This window comes from Temnothorax longispinosus, chromosome 3 (genome assembly GCF_030848805.1).
Source record: "Temnothorax longispinosus isolate EJ_2023e chromosome 3, Tlon_JGU_v1, whole genome shotgun sequence".
Lineage (NCBI taxonomy): Eukaryota > Metazoa > Arthropoda > Insecta > Hymenoptera > Formicidae > Temnothorax > Temnothorax longispinosus.
Window position 1 is genome coordinate 22,116,208 of NC_092360.1, and position 20,802 is coordinate 22,137,009.

Here is a 20,802-nt window from a genome sequence, read left to right on the forward strand (position 1 = left end):
ATATTGTATCACTATTTATCCACACTATTTATACGACAGTAACTTCTTCCATGAATATGAGATAATTAATTTTGCTACATAATTTTCAAAATATAATTATTAATTTTTCATATATATAATGTCTAAAAATATATAAACTTTTATATTCTAATAAAAAAGAAGTTTGCGCGTAGTATGAAAATGAAATAGAATGTATTATGGATAGTAAATCCCCTTTGGATATAAGTATGCAAAATATAAATTACATGATTGCATATTAATGTTAATTTATGCGAGAGAAACCGAAACGTTAGAATGATATTGCTTATTAATGATCATTAAAATTCATAAATGACATTCATCAAAAGCAGGAAATTATATTCTTGTAGCCCAATCCAAACTTAATTTCTTGTGCATCAAAACCATTAAAATTTTAAACGAGTTTCTTTGCTGTCAGTTAGGAACCGAAAGTTCGCCGCACTAAATGACAAACTCAGTGGGTTTGTTATGCTCATTCGCGCAACATTTTTATGAGCATATGCTTCGATATGCTCTATGTCTGTCAAATTGGCTCTCGATAGGATAAAAGCCAGCATCGTTACCGCTTCAATGGCGAGAAACGTATTTCGGTACTAGCGTTTATTCGGTACAAAAGGTGCTCGTTACCTGCTAATTTAAAGTTTTAAATGGCGCTGATCGATATAAACGAACGTCGGATCAGCAAACCGGAATCTTTAAGCAAACACAGTACGATATTGGCCGGAGCCTTTAAATAACGAGAATCACTCGTTACCAGCCTCGAAAATTACGCGAGCCAATTGAAACAATGACTAGCTAACATCCTGTATCCGTTGTATTCTTTTGCTCGGCAGCGGAATCGGTCCTTTTATTTCCCCAGAGCGTAACGTTTCATGGTATCGATTGACGTGCCGAAGCCGGCACGCCGCGCCGCTTTTATCCCAAAACGAAACGCAAGGAAAATCTACAAAGATTGCCGACCATCAGAAGCTGTCCAAAGGACAACTTTCCAGTTAGTTATGTGGTTGCCGTTTCACTTATAATTCGTCACGCTTTATTCTTCATGCGTGAAATAAAGAATTTCCTAGAATGACCTTAAATTCAGGAACTGCGAGCAGGTATTAAGAAAACCATGTTGAAGAATTTCAGTTTCCATTTTAGCTTAATCGTTTATTTAGTGTATGTTACCTTAAATGTTACCTCATCTGGTCTTATTAAGAAATATATGAAGTACAAACTGAATTTTGCTTCATATATGCTTTTCATCTCGTAGCATAATATACTAGTGAAGAAATAGGATACCTCCATTACAACGTTAGTTGTACGACAGTATTGATACTTTTTGCACGACAGAGTAGCAGAGTTGTTACACGTTTCTAATTCAACTTTCTATAATCATAGACTGTAACTTCTCGAGGAAGCTGTAATGTATTTAGTTTCATAAGCAAGTTTCGTTATGTTGGCTCGGTAATCGAGCGCTTAACCGATCGATAAAATATAAAATCATATAATACAGAGTGGCGCGTATAAAACCGATCCCGAACAGTTGTTTCTAACTGTATTTTGCGTCTAAGGATCGGTTTTGTGTGCGCCTGTATAACGACTGTAATGATTATGTAATCTTATATGTATAATTAACTTATTACCGTGTGAAGTTTCGACGTCGCCGACTAATAAGTACGACAGGATTCGCTTTAATATTATGTATAATGATTTATTTTAGTTTAAATGCTTAGCAGCATTTTGCCTATTAATGAAATCGACATAAAGCACATCGAAGTTACTCGTAAAAAAGTTACACGAATAAGCATAATAACCGGTGGAGATATGTATGTAAAATATATTTTGCTAAAAATAAATATATACATATGTGATAATTATGAACAACGATAAACGTTGTTGATTATTTCAAACATCACTTCTATCTCTCTTTTTCTCTCTTTCTCTCTTCTTTCTACCTGTCGTATTTGAAATGCTGATTAATTTAACAAATTGCGTGCACACTGCACGATATAGCCGTAAATTAATTGACGAGATACTTTATTGGTGCATTTGTTTTGTCGTTTCCACGCAATTTTTCAGCCCACCCGTTTTCAACGTTTCATCATTCTTCTATAGCAGCGCGAATCATGAAGCATTAATTGTTATCCGCTTTATTTATGGACGCACTCGTATAAAACCAGGCTAGTTGTTAACCGTACCGGCCGTATGTTCTGAAATATTTATCGCACAAAACATAACCCGCATACGGCTAGATGTGCACGAATCGGAATAAATGAGCAGAACATCAACACCGAAAATATTTATAGAAAATACGACACTCCACATTAGTAAATTGTTACATCTATATAAATAAATGATAATAGTGCGTGAAAAGAAAATCAAAAGTATCAAATGTACGCATAATAAATTTCCAACAATTTATTTATGTTGTGTACGTAAACTGGAAGAGCATCGTTAATCATTTTTCTTGCTAGATAAATCGCGAGATAACGCCTTCCGAAGTGAAAATCTTAAGAAACTTAACTTTACCATTTTATAAAATTATTACCTTTCTGATTGAGGATAATGACAGGGAATAAGAGTTTGCTTACCAGTACATTAATGTCCGCATGAACCACATGCCACACAGAATGCAGACCTGTGGGGATAATAAAATCAATATTGCGTGGTATCCAGAACCGAATGAAAGCTCATTTTCATTTAGTACATAAAGCTACTAACACGCAATGCTTCAATGAATTGGCATTTATTTGTCACAAATAAATTGTTCTCAAATTACGTAGAAGATCAGTATAGGTTCTATTTAATTAATATTACACTATAATTGCAGTGACGATTAGTCTCTCTTTAAATTAATAGAAAAATATAAATATATATCTGAGCTGTGCAAATTTCACAATAAAGAAAAAAGCGACATACAATTGATACGAAAACGCCAAGTTGCATAGTTCGGAACTAGGATTTTTACATGCATAATATATGATATGTACATATGTAACAGTATATTATACTCTCAGTATTGTAATAAATGTAAATTGCTTGTACAATTATTTAACAATAAATTCTAAACTTTGCGTATGCGAGATATCAATCTAATTGTTCGTCTAATTTTGATTTTATGAGAATTTTTAAATTAGTTTTAAATTAGTTTTTACCCCTTTTCTAAAGCATATATGACGTTAGAACAAATATACCCAGGCTTTTTTACCATACTGCGCTTTCGCGATGCCATATATTTTTTACATATCGCTGTAACATTTAAAGTTTCAGAAATGAATTTTTTAAGTTAAACAAAGTGATTTATAATTTTTGATTATATTTTATTTTATTTAAATCTATAGCGATAAAAATTATACGAATTAAACAAAGAAAAAATAATCTAAAAACTTGAAAATATTACTATAAATATTATTTATTTTACCTCTCTCTGTTAGCAACATCAGAATTTCAAAAGAATTAAACATGCATACACATCATATATATACCAGTGTCTTTGAAAAAGTTAATGCAAGTCCCATAAAATTAAACCGACTTTCTTGAGAGGGATTTTAATGGAACCGCACGCACATAACACAATCAAAATCCAATAATTTGAGCTTGATTTGCAGCTTGTCAATACTTCTGTTTTCAGTTAATTGGCCGATTGCGTTCAACAGCTTCTAACACGATAATTTTCCATGCAGAAATTTATCAGTCGGAACAATCAATAAAATAAATCCGCCGTACATAGATTATAACAAAGATATGCATTATTTGCAGAATGTATGGAAGTATCCAATATTGATATGTATTTTCTACGATGAAAACATACAATCGAAACTATTCCAACAGTAATAACAGTGCATTCAGTAAAAATTCTACAAATACTCTTTAAGCATTCTCGACTCTTGATAATTCCAGTACTATTTTTGTAGCATAGGAACCAGAATTGAGTTGAAATGTTTTCTTTCCTTTTCTAAAAGGGATACTTATGTTTTATTAAATAATTAAATTAATATCTACATGTCGCATAATGAATTAATAATAATTTGTAAATCCAATTATATATTTCACAATTAAACAAACATATAGTTTTAGCAGATACTTACAAAATTTTACTCCAATAATATAGAGTTAATTCGCAATTTAAACAAATTTGTAATAATGTATATGCTCACATATTCGCTGTTGAATTGTACAACGCGTTCTAATTATGGAACATAAAAATGTTAACTCCTCGTTACTCCATTAATTTAATCATGTCACGGAATTATGACGAAGAAGGCCTCTCCTAATTTCCTGCTTTGTCGAATTGAAGTAAAGTTTTGAATTGACAATGAAGCGATTTAATGACTACTCCACGATGCAGTTTTATTGAACTGTCTTACGGCTTACGGCTTTGTTTACAATCTTTCCCGCTATCAGTTGAAAGATATAAACGATAACTGCCATTTGAGATGTCTGAAAGTTTTGTTTCAGTGCTTCGAGTTCTCGTTACGGCCTGTCGATAAAAATCGCAGCGGACTCGTTAGTTTGTTGGCCCAAGCGGGCGCGTTCCGGCCTGTCTTCGTTTCTTTCAGAACTTTTTAATATCATTAGGTTTTGCGAAATACAGTTAAGGATCTTTAAGGCGCTTTTCTTGTAAAAGAGCGCGCGCGGTGGGATTTTTAAGTTTGCCCGTCATTTAACAGACACCGGAAGATTCGCAACGGCACGGCAAAAGCGGTGCAGTAAAAATAAATTGGCGGAAACGAGTGCTTCTAGACGGGCGGCATTAGTTTACGTCGGTCAGCGTACACTACTCGAAACCTTGCAACATCAGCTAAATGTTCTAAAATTGTTCGTTAATGTCCATTACGATATGTGTCCGCGTTGATCTATGATCTCGATATTACGGGCCAGCACGCGAAAATATTTGATTTCGATATTTGGCGCAACAACATAGATCGATCAACACATAACGTGACGAATGTGTATCCCATAGAAGCGAATGACTTGCCGCTTATGATGCTCTGTTAAAAGGGGACAGTTACTGCCGCAAATATATATATGATGTAATATCCTTGCATCATTCCACATTTATAATCGCAACTTGCTTCAGGATGTCATTACCAGTCCTTGCCTGAAATAAAAATTTGCTATTTGAGAATGCACATCAGTATTGTTCGCACAATTTTTGGTAAGGGGTAAAGAGTTAAATATAGATATTAAATATATTTAATATTTTATTTGCAAAACTAAACAGTTTATAATTTCTTCTTTAAAAAATGTTGAGATGCAGATTTCCTGCATTTTAAATAAATAAGGGAATTCAACCATTTAATGAATAATAAAAATAAATAATAAAACTGCTATTAAGTACCTATCAAGGAAAAAGTGAACTTTGAGAATCAAACGCGGTTAGCTGTGCGTTAACGTTATGTATCATGTAATTTAACAATTCGATGCAAAGTTAGAAATTGTGCATTTCGGCTCCACTTTAAGCCAACTTCAGCAATGGTGATAAATAAATTAAATAATTTCACGCTCTCCGACGAACATTAGGTGAGTATCTCAAGATTAAATGGACAAAGAAAATATAACACGAAAAAATACTAGTAAAATGTTGCTAATGTTCATAGTCTGCAAAATAATAAGACAAGAGACCTAAGCGATAAAGAGAAGTGACGTTCACTTCTCTTTGTCGCTTAGACCCAACTTTCATTTCTGATCTTATCATTTTGCAGACTACGAATATTAGCAAAATTTTACTAGTACTCTTCCTCGACAAAATTATACTGCCTTTGTCCATTTAATCTTGATATGCTCACTTAATGCTCGTTGGAAAACGTGAGTTCATTTTATTTATCTGTCACTATCACCAAAGATAGCTCAAAGTAGAGCTGAAATCCACGATTCATAATTTTGTATTGAATTATTAAATTAAATGTTACATAACGTTAACACACGTATAGCCAATCGCGTTTGACTCTCAAAGCCCACCTTTTTTCCTTGTTACTTGTTAATTTCAATATCCAGAGTCTTTAGTTAATTACTTATTTATTTGAAAACTATTATTTTTTTATTCAATTTTATAAGTGGAGCTTATTTTTTTAGAATGTGTTAAAAATATATTTAAAATTGACAAAACTATAGGATTAACGCCTAATAAAAAAAAAAACATTTACCAACAAAATTTACTCTATCGAACGGAAAATCCATATATCCATAGATGAATATTATGTGAAAAATCTAAAATATTCTATATGCATTCTATATAGTTCAATCAATTCGTAGCTATTGCACACAGTTTATACGTTCCATAATGGAAAAGCTTATAAGCTCTTTAATTCCCAAGTTATATTACATATTATTCAGTAAAATAGAATGCCGTGAAAAAGCTCGGATTAAAAATGTTTCTATTTTAAGATTGCTATTAAGCTTCTCATGGTTATAAATCCATTAAATATTTAACTCCAAATTGCAATCTAATGTTATATGGATTTACTGATTTTTTTTTTAAATTATTAGTAATTATACATTAATTTTTATTCACGCACAATATTGTAAGGTAAATAAAATAGAACTAATAATGGAAGCATCTTCCAAGAATAAGATGCTGTAATTCTTTTCTGTAAATTATATACCACAACTTATGTTAATTAAGAATTTTGCAGGGCAATTTCAATAGTTCGGTACATATTGTACATTAATTTTTATTCACACACAATATTGTAAGGTAAATAAAGTAGAACTAACAATTGAAGCGTCTTCCAAGAAGATGCTGCAATTTTTTTTCTGTGAATTATATCCGTAACTAGCGATAATATGTATACCAAACTATTGAAATTGTCTTGAAAAAATTCTTAGAGAAACAAAAATTGTTGAAGTCTGTATTGCCTTCATGCCGTTACTGCAGGATTAGTAGCAGCAGCGGTTAAGAAAGAGTTAAACTTCTGTGTCATTCCTCGCTATTAGCCCGCACAAAGGAGACATTTGCGAATTGGCAATCGGAGAACGTGTCGAGCGTTTAAATGGCGACGCTTGCCGCCGTCACGGAGAGAGAGCTCTTCGTCGGTTACTCACAAGATTGCAGCGAACTAAACGGACAGCGGAGTAGCGTTAGCCATTGTTCGCGGGTGCGCCGTCGCCGTCATCGTCGTTGTAGACGATGATCAAAGCGCATTACTCGCGCGTCGCTCGTAACCAATGGAATCTGTCCGACGCCGACGCTCGCCGACAATTTCGACCAGAACTCAACCGGCAAGCCGATTTCATGGCAATCCGCACGCCGATATCCCGTCCAGATCGGCAAAATCGAGGAAGTGATTGATTCCGGAAGTAGCACGATCGCCCTCTCCGATTTATTTGTGCTCAATCTTAATCGTTCAGTTTCTGAAATAGTACTTCTGTACACACAAATTTTCACACAGGACTTATATAAACGTAGACACATATATACATCGATTCTTCATAGTTCTCTTGAAAATTTAGTAGTATTTTTTGACGTAGAACTACGTCTTTCCCGGGGGGTATGGGGGTATGACTGCAACGTTTTCTTGCAACGTTTTCATGCAACGTTTTCTTTTTCTCGAAAAGTATTAAAGAAAAATATACTTTATTATATAGTTTTTGAAAGCTCTCGATGTAAGCTAAATGTTTTCGTGGTTAATTTTTCGACATGGGTTTGTTCTCGAAAAGTATTAAAGGAAAATATACTTTATTATATAGTTTTTGAAAGATTTCGATGTAAGCTAAATGTTTTCGCTCATCGTTGGTTATGTTCTCTTGATACTTCATCGATTTTTCGAAAATTTTTTAATATTGGGAATTTTGGATAGTGCGACCTCTTCGTTGGTTGCTAAATGTTTTCGCTCTTCGTTGGTTATGTTCTATTCTAATAGACGTAGTTCTACGTGTTAATTGCGGCACAGTTGTTACTGTGCTTGTTAATTTTTTTAAGATATTAATTTATTGAAGAAAGTGCAAATAATCTGTAGATCATCTGTGTTCATGATTTGTTATAAAGTGTTTCGTATATTATTGGCCTATTTATTTATATCGCATTATTCCGATAACCATTACAAATCTATTCTTCGGGTTACTATCGTGAGAACTCGATTATTTTCGGAGATGTCGTTATTCATGATGTATCAGTTCTGATCGATGCTTGGAAGCTCCTTCTTCTCACTTCTCACTTTCGCTTTCGACATCAATACGAGACGTTGCCCGCAATCAAGTCAAATAAATCTGCCTAATCAAATTATAAGTACGCGATGGTTCACGTTGCATGCTTTCCAAGAATCCGCGGCTCAATTATAAGCAATCAGAGCTATATGGCCGGTATTCATAGTCAGATCTTATTTCAAAACCGTCTTAAGTAATAGCTTAAGATGCTAATACGGCTCTGTGATTGGTTAATGATATCTGAAGATTGTACTTAAGACGGTCTTAAATATAAGAACCGACTATGAATACTGGCCTATGTATCTTATTTGCATCGCTTATGAAATTCCCAAGATACACACAAAACACGCAACACAAAAGTTTTATTATTTAGCATATCCTACTTGTCTACATGTCTCAACTTGTCCATAAACATATCCAATTTAAGACTTATAAATCAAACCCGACTGTTCCTCTCTAAATTATTTTCTGTAATATGTAATACGCATCATGCATCGGTAACTTTATTTTATTAAAAATCATTGTCTTATTTTCGAGAGCGTGCATAAATTCTAGCTATATTAATAGTACTACAATTTTCACTCCACGCATAAATGATGATTTAAATTAAGATGTGATTATCGAACATTTGTAATAGATACTTATAAACTCGTTAAGCTAGTAGTCGATAACAGCCTCCGAATATGAGTCCCAAGAGAGGTACAGGATTAAGCAGTTCTAAATGCAATAATATACGTATCCACGCTACATATTGTACTGTTAACGAAAATTAACAGAGATAGTTAGAGAAAAAAAAAGAAAAAAAGTTATTGGCATTACTTGTATATTGTATTTAACAATATAATTGTTAATTTTTCTATTTTATACTTTTACAATACATGAAAATTTGCATTTAATAAATAGTTTTACTGCTTGACTAAATTCAGCTCAATACCATTCTGCACTGCAAATCCAAGTGTAGTGTTATTTTTACATGCACAAACGTCTAAAAGTGACATTAGACTGAAACTCTTTTTGCATGTTTCTTTATATGTGTTAAATTTTATTTAACACATTTAATCGTATTAAATTAAAAGTTAATATGTTCAATCGTGTAAAATGACGTAATTTAAAACATGTAAAAAAATATGTAAGAAAAATTTCAGCTAAAATAACACTTGGATTTGCCAGTGTGCAAAGAGATAATACAGACACATATTAATAGTAACATTATATTTGATATATGCATATATCATTATTAATAAAATATATCTCATATCTTTTAGTTTGCACAATAATTTAATGATAATGCTTTTTTAACATTTAAATTTGTTATTTAATGTAAATTTAATGTAAATTAATGTTTACGTATAATTTGATATTACGTGTAATCTCGTGTACGAATTCTTCGAATTTATTAACTCTGATAATGTGTTTTTATCAATCGCACAAATTAATATGCACAGTGATATAGCAATGCTTTATTCCCCATTAAGTTGCTTCGAAAATTTACCCGTATATTTTAATCACGTATTATGCAAAACTGCGAGGATGCATAGTTACCCGTTGAATTTGCGCTCGTTAATACGCTCCGCGCAAAATGCTGCCAGTAGTAACGTCCATTTTACGTGCAATTCATTCTGTTATAATATAGTATCGATCCGCATCGACGCGAATAAAACCGATATCTAATTTTTTTCAGTGTGCGAATTTGCATTCTTCCCGCGGGAAATGCATGATCAATGTTAAATTATTTTTCGATCTTGCCAACGAAAAAAATAACAGTAATTTTATAATTATTCAAATAAAATGGAAACTTTCTCGAAATTATTTAAATGAAATTGTTTGAAAATTGTTGAAATATTTGACAGGAATGAAAACATTTAATACATATCCTTTAATTCATATAATTCGTGTCTGCTACTCACATCCAGAATACGTATTCATTGGTTATTCAAAATGTACGAATCTCTAGCGCTGACAAATCGAGATGATGCAAATGCAATGCGATACCGATTCAAATCTATCATTAAATGTCTATAAAGTATACACGATGCTTTTATAGTAACTGAAATATTCAGTCAGCGACATTATATTCTTGCGCGAAAAAAAGCCGTTTCGAATGCATTTTACGGGGTTTCGTGGTGCGGAAGCAGAAAACTTTTTTCAGAACGAAAGAATTGTGCCCGCCGCTGTACGCCGGTTGTAATTTACAAGTTGCTTTAGTCGATTTACCGTTCCGGCTAATTGGCAACGTAATTACCTCAAAGCGTTGCACCAACGAGGCCGCGTCGTGCACAGATATATACACACGAGTATTCGACATCGCGCTGCTGCTTTGTACTCTAATTAACGGATGCAACAACTCGCGCCGAAATAAATTCGCCTTTGTGTTTTGCAAGTCATTATTTATATATCATGGATCGACGGCGCCATTTCAGCCTCTTTTCGGCTGCATTAAACCCTCTGTTGGCACAACGCGCGTGTCGTGGCGTCGCGGGGCTAATAAAAGTCGATATACTTATTGTTAGTACATTTGTTTTTGACAAGATATAAACTTTATCAAAAAGTGCTCTTTGTGTAACACGATATGTTTTCATAATAAAATGTTATACGTGCCGTATAATATTAAAAACGGTAAAGTTATAACTGCATAGAATTCTATTCTGTATATTCTGATGCAAATTACAGATCGTGCAAATTAAGTGAGTTTAAGATTTAAAAAATGTTGGAGTTTATCGCGCTCTTCTTCTTCTTTGCTATGCAGATTATTACGTCATAAACAATACACGAAATATACATGTGCATGTAAAGTGGCGGAAGGGAGGGGACAATTTCCCGTAATGAATTTTCTCGGCGAGAAAAGAGCGAGAAATTTACTCTCAACGGCCCATTTTAGGATTAAAGCTGGCTCAGCGGCGACCAATTTTCCGCGCGATAATGCGCGTACGCGCGCGCGCTCGCGTACACCGAAATTTGCGCCCAAAATTTTTCCGGCGACGGCCTTCAGCGGCTGCCGCGCCGTCACTCGGTATTCATCTGGCACACGTAACGTAAATTTCACGTAGTGTCGTCGTCGGCTATCTACGTGCGCGACGCAACTGACGTACATTATCGGCAAATTATGCGGCCGCGCTCGCATGCATTCATGCCTCCCTCTTTTGCCAGAGAAATATACAATATGAGAGACCGGGTCACCCGCGCGAAGCATCAGTCCCTCCTGCGTCCGTCCCTTTATGAAAACTCCCAAATATTTGTGAGTAGACACGAACGGACTTCGTGAGAGACTTTTTCCCCGGGCGGCGGATGTACCCACACGCAAGAACGTGCGAAATTGCCGGTCGAAAGCCGGCCAGCAGCAATTCCAGAAGTCTTCGCGCGCGAAATATTGCACGGGAAAGCTATATCCGGCGATCCTGATGTTGGGGAATGAAACTTTGCGCGCGCCTTTAGGAAACTACGAACAAGTATAAGGTGTTCTGAAAACAACGGTACAGATTACAGCGACAGATAAAGAATAAACTGAGAAACATGTAATGGCAAAGGGTTTTGGCGGATTGAGCTAAGAATATGGATAGATAACTATTCTCGATTGAATGTTTTTACTTTTTTTTTGGGAAGACTTTAGTGATATAATTCTAATTATGAAATTATTTTATGTTAAGAGATTAAAAGTCACTCAAAAACTATTGAATAATGGTCTTAACCAATCAAGGATCGATTTTTAATAATTTGCGCTTTAAACGATAATCATAAAATTTTAACATAAGAATACGTATGATTTTGGAAGCACTCAGTATACAACGGTGTATTCACGAGGTAATGTGTAGTGGTATACGAAGAGTCGCGGTAATGCAAACTCGCTTGAAATCCGCGGAAAAGGAGGAAAGAGAATGGGCGGCGGTAATGAATGAATGGCTAAAAAGGTTAATTTACAATCCGGGATTGAATGCATTAACGTTGCCGTAGGTAAGTACTTATACGGCGAGTTATGGGGAGAAACTAAATGAAAATTGGAGCTGCATGCTTTATGCACCTTTCTCTAAAGTTACGCTTTCCTAAATATATACAGGATGTCCCAGGTCAAGTCAATAAAACTTCAGGGTCTTATAGGAAATTGAATTTGGAGCAAAAAAGTTCCTATTACAAACATAGGTCCGGAAATGCTTCGTAAAAAATGTATAGCTAATAAAAATCACATTTTTTTAACGATTTTTGAAAGTAACTTTAAAACCCTTTACTTATTCGAAAAAAGTAACGAAATAAATCTGATAGATAAAATTAATTCATAACAACCTAAATTACACCAATTTTATTTACTTCTGATAACGCGTTCAAGAGAAATAAGCTTAAAACAATAAAAGAAGCAGAAACTTTAAATTGCGTATAGATGCCAAAAATGCATTAATGAACAGGGGCATTTTGAATGTATCTGATAATTTGGTTAAAAATTATTTTTCTTTTACTTTTAATAAAATTGTTGTCCTTCTGAATAGTCTTATTAATGTAATCTTTGTATATTATCTCTTTTTTAAGTCATTTTTTTAACAAAGCGCTTCCACTGTTTCCAGATCTAAGTTTATAAGATCTTTTTTGTTCCAAATTCAATTTCCTCTAAGACCCTGAAGTTGCTACTTTTTTCGTTGTTTCGAGCTTTTTTTTTTTTTGAACGCCTTATCAGAATTAAATAAAATTGGTGTAAAATATAGTTTGTTTTTTAATTAACCATCAAATTTATTTTATTATTTTTTTCAAATGACTAAAAGTTTTTCAAATAATTTTTAAAAATGATCAAAAAACGTAATTTTTCGAAGTTTATTAGCTATAACTTTTTAATGAAGCGTTTCCGGACCTATGTTTGTAGGAACGTTTTTTGCTCCAAATTCAATTTCCTATAAGACCCTGAAGTTTTATTGCCCTGACCTGGAACACCCTGTATATATGTACATGTATATATACAATATATACATATATATAAATATATGTAGCGTGGCTAGCGAGAATACCGACAAGTTTAAGACTGAACGAACGAAAATTCTGCACGATCCCTAAATTCCACAAAGAGAATATCGAAGCAGAGAACAGTCAAGTGTAAGATCCGAAATATCTGGAAAATCAGACAAAATGTGTTGCTTACTATATAACATGTGGAAAACTGCTTTCGAAAATGCAGGCTCTCTCGGTTCGGCCTCAAGTTTTAATGACAAATTCTTCGATGACTTTGATGAATTAAACGTCTTTCTAAGTAAATATCTAACTGCAACTCCGATATAGCATGATAAATCAACTGGAAATCAATTTAAATAAAAGAACAAAACTTTGTTATCTATTTACACCTAACTGCGAGTTTAATTCGCAAAGAGACTACGAATTGGTTTATGATCAAAAGCTAAGTCAAGGGAAGATGCCTTAGTTAAGAAATATTATAGAAATATGAACAACCAATAATCACAAGCTTCGGAATTTTTGCAAGATGACAATTAAGCTTTCACATAGCAGTGCTGAAAATAGCTACTCTAAAAGTTATTATTTAAATGTTGTAATTAAGATATATCTATATTTATTCCTACAAAACTCGTATCTTACCCCTTTACCTGAATAAGATGCCTGTAATAGGGAAAGATGCAAGTACTGTGAGGAATATGCAACATTCAACAAATAAAGTATAATACGTGTACAAAAACACTGATTTATTTTTAACAATAAATTATTTAACTATTAACAATTGGTAAATACAATTTTCTTGGATATTTTTCGAAATTATGAATAAATAAATTTCAATATTGGCTTTAGATAAAAGATTTTAACATAAAGAAGAATACAATATTCCACTTGGTTTGAAGAGATCTTCTCAGGTTCTTCGAATTTAACACGATAAAACTGGAGAAACTTGCACGCATTGCTCGTTGTATATGAACAATCTCACGTTAATGACTAGAAAGCATTACCATTTATCAAATAATGAACGAAATATTAATAAAGTGACATCTTCTGACCTACTGACATCTTCCCTCGACTTACTCTATTAATATTTAAATATTTCTTGTTCAATTAAAATACTTTAATAATTTCATACAAATTGCTTAGTTCGTGGAAGAAGAGAAAATGAAAAAAGTTTAAATTTATTGCGTTTCGTGATTTAGCTTGCGCCTCATGAAAATTGATACGAGTTCGCTATGTTAAGATCTTCAAAAATTGGCTTACCCCACTCGCGAGATAAATAGCTTATATGAGTGTTCTTTATAAAAAGATACGGCTGTATAAACTCGCTTCTCGGAGGATGCATCGGGCCCCGACACTCGGGACGCCCGCGCCACGGCCGCTCCGATGTAGAAAACACATCCATAGATCTTAATAAGCATCACGTTTATTTTCATCGTCGGCCGCCCGTATTATGGCTGATCAGAACGCCGAGCTTAAGATCCAAGAAAAAGGAGTCGCGAAAATATAATGTGGGCGGAAGTGCCAACGCGCGCGGAAACCGGGGGGGGGGAGGGTGAATGTGTTTTAACTCGAAACGTATTACCTTTACGTGTCCTCGCTACTTGACGCGTTTTGTATGCATAATACAGGGACGAGTTCTGCATGATAAGATCTAGCACGCGAGTTTGTTTCGCATCTCATTTTCATTGGTTACAACATGGCTTCTCTATTCACAGTAATCTTATCGAAACTTCTGCAGATTGCAAAATGCATCTACATTTTGTGGAACACGCCTTTTTTGTAATTCCAACAATAACGTAATTGTAGGTATTTTAAATTATCTTTGTTTCCAAAAATTGACATTACTCAATTGTGTAATTATTGGCAAGATTCCGATAACTCTGGCGCCTTAATTTGACGATGGTTTCTGGTAGTACTTTTAATGCTGAACAAAAAATTATATACGTCTTATAGGGCTAACTGCTCTGGTTTTCGAGATATACAGTGTTAAAGTTAAAAATAAATAATATGAATTTTTAAATAATACTTCAATTGTGTGTGTATAAACAGTAAACAGTACACACGTAAGCGAGGGAGGGTCTACCGCACTTCCCCCGAAAGCAGGGGGAGGGAGGTGGGGGTGAACCTCGGTTCGCGTAAAAAGTGTATGCGTGAACTTTTCATGCGTGGAAAGTTAATATGAATTTTTAAATAATACTTCAATTGTATGTGTATAATAATTATTCGATGAATTATTATTTTTGAAGCAAAAAAAGAATTTTTCGATTCATTAGACTATATTTACTTTACATATACGTATATCTATATTTTTTATTCGCATTTAATTATATGTACTGCAATATTCTCCTAAAAATTCATAAATTTATTTTATTTTACACACATGTATATATTGCATTTTACATATTTATTTTATATTTAAATTAATTAATTAAAATTATTTTGTATTTTATTAATATTTTTATAAATTCTATATTTGCTCATTTTTTTATTACACACAGATATATAATGCATAATCGATTAATTCGATATTTCTTTGTGCACTTATCACAATTATGATTACTGATTACGTATATGCTACGTTTATTACGGATACAAAAATGCGATTATGCGTCATTTTAACTATACTCGAGGCAACAGTGCTATTATGATGTATCGCACCATTTCCCGAATGTATGAATTTCTATATTGAAACTTTAGAAAGCACGTACCACAGTGTGACATAGCCCGACTAAGTGCTCTTTACGATCTAGCGTTCTAACATTGATTATGGTATCTTGCAATGGAAATAACGATTCGCAGTCTCAATTCGCTTTTACGAGTTTGCGTTGATACGTTGCCGTGAATCTCACCTCTGTAGTGCCGTGTAACATATAAAATCGGCTTTCGTCGCGTGAATTATCGATCATTCCGTGAGGTTCACGATACCCTGATAAATAATCGACCGGAATACCCACTCTGGCAATAAGGTAACGATAAGTGACAAGCGAATCTGTGAAGGAAGCACTATTACAGCGCCATTTTCGTACCAGACTTTTATTTCTAGTAATAGTCTACTAATAATCAATTAAATCAATTATTTCACGATAATCAAAGTTTATCATCACAATAACGATTTTTAAAATCGAAATTTAATATTATATCAAATACGTTTTACTAAAGACAAGAAGAATTATAACGAATAAGGCAAAAAAAATATCACGAAATATTAAGAAAACCGTTGTTCTTTAGAGATATCTCATAAAAAAAATCATTATTTAATTTATCTCAATATATTCATTATTTAAACCAAAAAAAATGGAACGTGCTTCTGCTAAAAAAAAATCACAAATTATTAGTTATTTCAGCATTTATTGTATATTATTCTATAGAAAATTGTTAATGATAGAAATCCCTAAATATTCAGCGCTTCCATTTCTCTTTACGTTATATTATTATACTTAAAAGAAAACATATTACGCACATAAAGTTCATGGTCTTACAAGAATATAGTAGCAAATATATTTATCATTATTTAATATTACACTGCATAATTCTTTATATATATTATATAAAGCAAATAAAGAATTATTATTTTATACTATATCATTCAAATAAATAAAATAACAATTGTTTTTTTAGTATTGTTAAAAAGAAATATATCCTCTACCGAAATTATTTGAGTATTAGTAAAATATATGATTCCCCGTCCAGGAAAGCGAAGTTTCTTCCAGTTTGAAACAAGATTAACAATACAGCAACATCATCGAATTTCCAAAGGTAAACGTCCAATACGTTCTTTGGCAAAATTTACTTCGATCTAAGATGCACGAGCATCCTTAAAAACGATGCGTGTTGGACGACGCATTAAAGCCATGTCACCATGCCTGAGAATGAATGAACGGAAATGCAGCAATGGCAAGCGTTCATTTGATATTCGTTGGCTATCGCTATCCACCGCGCATAAAAGGAAGCGAGGCTAAACGCTTTAAAACAGCGGCACTCGCTGGATCAGCGCAAATCAGATCAGAAAATCGATAATACGTTTCATACGATAGCATTTCTTAGATTAGCGATCTTTATGATACTCCATCGGAAGAACGGGTACATCAAACTCTTATACACTCTATATCTACTCTGCATTTATGGTATCCTATTCCTAAGCAAATAGAGTTAGTAAATCTTAACTAAGATCTGCCTTTATTTTTTATTTGTTTATGAATAGTAATTGCAAAAAATAATAATTAGCGAAACAGGATCGATGTGATATACAATCAATTAGAGAAAATGCAATTTACGGTCCGGGCTGATCCTTGATAGTCTAATAATAATATTTCTGTGTGAATTTTGTATACTTTCTTCTTAGTAAACTGCGTGCCAATATTTTGTCGGTCTTATAAATACAGCTCGTTGGAATAGTAAATCCATATATTTAAATCGATAATTAATTTGACTTTTTGGTGCTAATAAGCATCCTTATTAAATCACTATATAGAATTTATGGCGAGAAATATTACCCCAGCCACCAGGATTCGAACCCTCCCTACATTCCGTGACAGGCATCTTTACCAATTCGACCACTGAGGAATGTGGTGATATTTATCACGTAACCGCGGTTAATAATAGAAAGAACCTCTTTTTCAGGTGACGTATATAAACAATAATAAGGATGGACAAGATATAATATACAATATAGGCTATCGAGAACTAGTCCGGGCAGTATAAGTGGCATTTTCTCTCATTTATACTGTGAAAAATAGTTGCAAAAAGTTAAACTGAAAGGATCGATAGGAATTTATTTTATATGAAATTGCGAATCCTCACTTAAGTTCCTGAATATTTAGAGTTGGCAATTATCGCATTCCCTTCTATTATAATAAATTAATATGTTTCATTATACCTATTTAATTTTGAAGAAATATATTTCTTTGGCTTTATTCAAGATTATTACTCATTCGACGTAATTGGTATCAATAACTATAAATATCAGTTTATTGCCACAAGTTTTACTATTTATCTCCGAGAGTGAAACGCTCTTAAGTTGATATGCGGTCTTTCACGCACTTACATGCTACTGCGCGACTTTCCGTCAGAATTCTTGTCCTCCAGGAATACGACGGTACTTGGAAACTTCAGATTTTCTTTGTTACGTGATGCTTTGGAATTGTCTTCATTATCCTCCGGAATTGCGACAAGATATTTACTCAGAAAAATAACGCAATCAAGAAAGTCTCTAGTTGGTATTCGGCAAAAGCATCAAGAATGCGACTAATCACGTATATAACAATGGCAAATATGAAAATAAATAATAACAACATATGATATTTATTATTTTAAATATTAAAAAGGTACTAAAAATTAAAATGAACAAAAAATAATTACAATTTAAAAGGGTTTTATTAAAACCAGAATAAAATCTTGTTTTCTTTTTATGAATTTTATCGAAAGAGAGAGAAAGAGAGAGAAAGAGAGAGAGAGAGAGAGAGAGAGAGAGAATTAGTTTTTCCGTAGATTTTAAAGTTACGCAACAGCAACTGAAATCTCTGTACAATCTAATAAGTGGCGGAATACGTTATTATGAAAGCGGAAAGTTTGTAGCAAGGTGTTTAAATATGCTCTGTAATGTGGTCGCAGTTATGAGAGTTCGAAGGTTTGCTTTTTCGAGCAAAATTAAATTTTCTACATCGTCGACTGCCGAGATTTTTCTTTCGCTTATTATGATTGCGCTTCTTTGAGACAAGAATCATGCTCGGCATCGAAACATCCGCCCTGATGTCGAGCGGCATGGATGCTCTGGGCGCGCCGAGAGACGCTTTAATTAAACTTATAACTATTATCCACAAAGTCGAGCTTAAACTGCGCCATTATCAAGCACGAAGCAGACGGATGGCTAAGGAGCGGCGAAGAACGGGGAAAGGGCAAGAATTAGGCGTCCCGTATTTTCCTAGCTTCTTTGAAGCAAAGGATGCGCGAAATAATTTCGCAGGACGATGCGGAATACTACATAACGTGGGGCGAGTATTAAAAGATTTAAGATACAACCCAGGAAGACAACCCTGCAAAAGGTAAAGCAAGGCAGTTCTATACCAATAAACATTCTGTGCAAATAAAAAATAACGAGAACCGCTTGAGTCAAAACCGCTTCCTTGCGTCTTTCTTGAGTTATAAAATTTATTAATGCTGACTTATTTACAAAGTCATACGGAAAATAATATCAAAGCAAGTGCTTGCTAAATTAAAAAGCAATATTCTCGTAAACATGCCGTATAATCGATAAGCGGAGACAAAAATTAACTGACATAATCCACGGCATAAGAATGAACATGAAAATATACTATTAAAAGCATTCTTTATGACCTTTTGGTAACGATTATGATTGAATATTAAATTGCACAATAACCATTCTCTTCCAAACATCATCATAAACTGAAATCGTAAAGCTGGAAGATTTACTCATCCTATCATTGTACAGTTCATCGTTTGTATGAATACTGAAGCACAATCTATATAAATAATGAAATATTTTTATATTTTTATTATGGCACTAACTATATTCTTAGGCATATGAATTACGTATTACATGTTAATAATATATAAATAGAAAGATATAAAAAAACGAATCTTGTTTTCTTGAATTGATTTAGTACGTAAAGAAATTCGACAAATGCGAATCTTTTTTTTCCTGCTCAAACGCGCAAGAGACTCACAGCCAAGTCGTTCCGACGACGGAAATAGTATTTTTCTCAGCGAATGAAATTAAACCGACGAACCTGCTCCTCCAAGAAAGCATCCGACTGCATAATTCTCTGCATTTAAAACGCCGCAATGCCATTCTTCCGAGTTGACTTAGCTTTTCTAGAAAGATGAACCTTTTTAGTCTGCAGGCGATCGTCTTAGACAAATGCGCGCCTTTTTCCCGGCAGACTTTTCAACAAAGTTCCACTGCGCTTGAACTAGCCGTATATATGGAACTAAAAAGAAGAGAATTTTTGTAGTTAAATAAAGTACATATGTAATAATTTGAAATAATAGTTAGTACTTTCTTTTAAGAAAAATTGATTAAAAATTCGTGAAATAGATTTTAATATGATAATTACAATAACAATTAATATAGTCTCGATTATTTGTTAGATGGATCGAAAGGATGATAGCATGCCGACATTCGATATAAAAATGCTTCATTATACAACTATAATGAAATTGAATGATCAACGCAGATTGTTTTTGCTTTCAAAAAGCTTGCTGTAATATCAGTGGTTCAAAATTAATGCGTACTCAAAACAGTTGTTCAACAAGGTATCGCCTTTTTAATCTTTAATTTAGAGATCATTTTAATTCATTATTATATATTCTTGACTTTTTTCAAAAAAAACCTACAAATTCTCCCGGAAGATTCCGGAGAGAGAAGATCTCGGAAAATATTCAGAAATTTTACATTAAAATCTTTCCGGAAAACTTCTATCTCTAAAATATCAACCTTGATCAAAATGCGTTCGCAATTATGCAGAAAAAAACCAGTTTTGTTTTTTGCCATTCCATTTGATCGTTAACATTTCACTCTTCGACGTAAAACACGATTATTCTTTTTTGACAAATTGGCTCTTAACCAGACTGTTTCATTGCCACAAAACTATCTTATTCGTCAATTTTATTTTATTAACGGCTGAACAAAATGTGTAAGAACAAACCAATGAATAGAACCGACAGAATAGCGTTTGTCAACAGATAATAAAGACACCCTGCCACCATTTACCCTGC

At 33.4% G+C, this 20,802-nt stretch overlaps 1 long non-coding RNA gene across 1 annotated transcript; it reads right to left on the reverse strand.

Moving 5' to 3' along the window:
* Window positions 1–222: 222 nt before the first annotated feature.
* LOC139809416 (uncharacterized) lies at window positions 223–20,012 on the reverse strand. The gene is made up of 3 exons (XR_011731100.1): window positions 19,815–20,012; window positions 7,045–7,353; window positions 223–5,101 (listed from the first exon to the last, which is right to left on the reverse strand). It is a non-coding gene; the product is annotated as an uncharacterized lncRNA (long non-coding RNA).
* Between the last annotated feature and the right edge of the window lie 790 nt (window positions 20,013–20,802).